This window comes from Pteropus alecto, unplaced genomic scaffold (assembly GCF_000325575.1).
Source record: "Pteropus alecto unplaced genomic scaffold, ASM32557v1 scaffold86, whole genome shotgun sequence".
In the NCBI taxonomy this organism is placed as follows: domain Eukaryota; kingdom Metazoa; phylum Chordata; class Mammalia; order Chiroptera; family Pteropodidae; genus Pteropus; species Pteropus alecto.
This window is the reverse complement of record NW_006442109.1, coordinates 10,506,297-10,510,502: the sequence shown is the minus strand read 5'-3', so window position 1 is coordinate 10,510,502 and position 4,206 is coordinate 10,506,297. Positions and strand designations below refer to the sequence as shown.

The 4,206-nt window shown below is 45.8% G+C and overlaps 1 protein-coding gene across 1 annotated transcript in view; it reads left to right on the top strand.

Moving 5' to 3' along the window:
* The first annotated feature begins 6 nt into the window (after positions 1-6).
* Positions 7-4,206, top strand: part of PLEKHO2 (pleckstrin homology domain containing O2) — a 25,782-nt gene continuing 21,582 nt past the window's right edge. The window contains exon 1 of the mRNA XM_025038863.1: positions 7-163. The gene's annotated coding sequence lies outside the window, so the exon portion shown is untranslated. The remainder of the gene's footprint in view (positions 164-4,206) is intronic.

The window sequence follows — 4,206 nt, the reverse complement described above, 5'->3', positions numbered from 1 at the left end:
GAAGCAGAGGGCGTGTGTGCGTGTGTGTGTGTGTGTGTGTGTGTGTGTGTAAGTGTAAGAGAGAGAGACAGCGATTTGAAGACGTTACTGCTGGTGTTGAAGATGGAGGGAAAGACCGTGAGCCAAGCCAAAGAATACAGGAGGTTTCTAGAAGCTGGAAAAGGTAAGGAAGTGGATTCCTCCCTAGAATATCAAGAAGGAACACAGTTTTTGGTGTTAGCCCAGTAAGACACATTTCAGATCTCCAGAATGGCAACATAATTAATCTGTGTTGTTTTAAGCTCCTAAATGTCTGGTAATTTGTTACAGCAGCAATAGCAATAAGAAACAAACACAGTTATACAACTAGAAAGTGAAAGAGCTGGGATTATAGCCCCAGGTCTGTCTGTTTCCAAATCCTGTGTTCTCTTCTCACTATCTTTTACTTCTAGCAGGCCTAGCATACACTCACACAGCTTGCTCCTTTCCCCTTTCTCTCTGCGCAGTACCCCAGACTACCTCTAGAGAAGACATATGGATTTTTACATGGATTTTCCCCCAACATTTATTTTTCTTTTGGCTTTTAATTTTTTTAATTGTAAAATAGACAATATAAAATTTACCACTTTGACTATTTTAAGTGTACAATTAATTGCCATTAACTACATTTAAGTGTTGTAAATCCATCACCACTATCTATTTTCAGAAAATTTTCATCATACCAAATAGAAACTATGTACCCATTAGGCAATAACTTCCCATTCCTCTCTCCTTTCAGCCCTGGTACCAACATTTTATTCTGAAAATATTCCAACATATACAGAAAGGTTGAAAGACTTTTATAATGAACATCCACATACCTGTCACCAAGATTCTATAATTAATATTTTGTCATATTTCATATCTCACAATTTAGCCATCCCTTTATTCATTCATCCATTTTTTGTTATGCATTTCAAAGTAGCAGACGACAGCACATTTCACATCTAACCACTTCAACATACATTGCATTAACTGGAGTTTATGCTTACCTTTTGCATGTAAACTCTACATACAGTAAAATGCACAAATCTTGGGCTTATTGTGACAGAAGTTTTGACAGATGCATATACCTGTGAGGCTCAAGCCCTTATCAGGATATAGAACTGTGCTATCCAATAGGGTAGCAACCAGCCACATGTGGCTACTTTTAAATTTAAAGTCATGAAAATTAAATGAAATTAAGTTTTTCATTTGTACTGGTCACACTTCAAGTGCTCATAGCCACATGTGGACAGCATAGACAGGGGCATTTCCTTCATTGTACAAAGTTCTAAGAACATTACCATCATCTAGAAAGTTTCCTCATGCCCCTTCGCAGTCAATCCCTGCCCTCAGTCCTTAGGCACCCCCTGTTCTGATTTTGTTTTCATCATAGATTTTAGCTTGTTCTAGAACTTCCTATAAATGGAATCATACGATATGTATTCTTGTGTGTACAGGCTTCTTTCACTCAGCATAATGGTTTTGAGATTCCTCCACGTTGCTATGTGTATCAGTTGGTGGTTCTTTTTTATTTCTGAATAGTATTCCGTTGTATGGGGATACCAGTTTATCCATTTTCAAGCTGATGACTATCTGGGCTTTCTGTGGATTTATGCTTTATTTTGAACAAATGCCTGTTCTAAAGAGATTAGTGGGTCATAGAATAGATGTGTATTTAGTTTCATATGAAATTGCCAGAGCTTTTTCCAAAGTGATTATATGCCCACCCTGATTTTTGTAAGAGCAGCAACAGTGAGTCCTTGTAGTAATAGACTGAATAACTGGACACCGCCTCCGGGTGGATTAACGGTCCTCAGGCTCCGCTCGCTTCCTCTCCCCAGCGCAGCTCTCCTGTCACTTGGATACTGATTGGCCGATGGAGGAAGGAGGCGGAGCCAGAGAGACTATTTACATCTAAGGCCGCACTTCCTCATCTTTCGCTTGGGGCAGCCTTGGTTAGCACCACTCTGTAACTCTGCTCGCTTCTGCTTCCGTGAGATCAGTTCCCAGCGAAGCGCAATACTGCTGGCTCTTCTCGCCCAACCCGAAGCTTGGTTTTGACTCAAGCTCTCAGAAGGAGCGGGATTTTCTTCATTACAAAATTTCCTCCTTGAGAACTCTCATGTCTTGTCAGCTCTTTCTCACGGGTTGTCTCAGTCCAGTCTCCTGCTCATTAATAAAAACAACAATGATATTAGCGCAGGACTGGGCGGTTTACAAAATGCATTTTCAGCGTTATCTCTTGATACTTAAAAGGGCCCCTCACCTCTATTTTATAGTCCTTTCTCTCTAAGTTTTGCCCTCCTGCCTTTACAGCCCCTAAGCTTACAGGACAGTCTTGTGGGGGGCGCGGGGGGTGGGGAAGGGGCGGTGGAAGGGTTTTTCAGTCTTCCGGCTTCCAGGGCACGACTTCATCACTGGTCAGCGGACTCTTGTTGATCTACCCTCTTTGAAATCTTAACTTCCACAACACATTCTCCTTATTTCTTCCTACACATTGGCTGCTTCTTATAGGTCTCCTTTGCTAACCCCTTTTCTTCGACCAGACCTCTCAATGTGGAAGGAGATTTTTTTTTGCCCCTACCCTTTTCAATACCATGGTTTAATTATCAGCTACATACTGAATCCCAATATTGTATCTCCAGCTTGCCCTTCTCTCCTGAACTCTAGATTTTATCTCCATTCGTCCTCCTCATATCTCCACACAGATGCCTAACAGATATGTCAAACTCACTTTCTCCAGAACAGAGTTTCTAATCCCCAATACCAAATAAAACTGTTTTTCGCCTATCTTCATCATCTTTGTAAATAGCACCACCAATTTGGGCTCAAGTTAAAAACCCATGTCATATCCTTGATTCTTTCTTTACCTACAACATCCAATCCACCATCTGAAAACAAAAACAAAAACAAACAAACAAACAAACCTGTTCTGCCCCTAAAATGTATTTTGAATCTATTCATATCCCTCCATCCCCACCCCACATCCTAGAGCTAGCAGCCTGTCATCTCTTCCCTGGGTTACCTCCACCATGTTGCTTCTGTGCGACATGAACTCCCCAGGGGCCCTGGTCTCTTTGCAGGTGGAATCTGAGTTTCTAGATATAGGATCTTCTGAGTCCTCAGCCATGGGGTTAGCTGCAGGGCTCTGCAAATTGAGACAATAAAATCATGTGGTGCCATTTTTCCATATAGGGTTGGAAATGGCTGGAAGCCTGTGGACTAGCAGAAGCAGTGAAACTCAGTCAACTGGTGTAGCTGCTATGGCAGCTAAGGCAAAGGAGGCCACCATTGGTCCCAAAGGCACTTAATTCTTCCTGCTAAGACTTGGGGGCAGGGTTCACCTTAGAGCTAAGGGAGAAGAGAATGGGGATGGTAGTGCTGGAGGCTGGGATGTAGTCAGTCATTTTCACTCTCTGGGTCTGTTTCTCTAAGTGTAAAATGAGGGCTCAAGGTATAACTAACATCATTCTCTGCTGGTCTTGACATTGAACTCCCCAGAAAGGGTTGTCAAGGCTGTAAAATCACCACTGGATGGAGGTGGGAGACATTGGAACTAGTGAGGAGGACAGTTCAGAGCAATGCCCAACGAAAGCTGGAGAACTCTGCATTTGGGGACCCCCGAGAGCCAAGGGCAGAAACCTCCACCAAAGGCACTCTGTAGCCCAGTCCCCCAGCCTCAGGTCTTCCCGTTACTCTCCGGTCAAGACTCAAGCTCCAGGCCCGGCCCTGCCAGGAGGTTCCTGAGAGAAGAGGACCAGGTCATCGCCACTGCCCTGGCGCCTGGCAGGAAAGAATAGGAGCCTTTTGGTGGCCTCATCTCTAGGCCGCCCAGTCGGGCAACCCCAGCACAGTCCAGTCAGGAGACCTCAAAGGCACAAACCGCCAGCGCTTCGGGCGCTGGCAGGGTCCCGCCCCACCCGGCCCCGCCCTCGGACCCCGCCCGCATCCCTCGCCTCCGCCTCTGGCCGGAAACCCCTCCCCCTGCCCTCGCCTGGTCCTCTCATCCTTTATCCCCTTCCAGTCCCTCTCCCTCCGTTGGTAGGGGAAGCTTCACCCCGCCCTGTCCCTCCTTCTTCCTCCCGCTCGCGCTCCCGGGTCCAGACTCCAGGCCCCCAACCGGCCCCGCCCAGGCTCCTCCCTCAGCCCTTGATCCGCCCTCCAGTTTCCCGCCCCAACCGGGGCCTCCAGGCCCTGCTATTC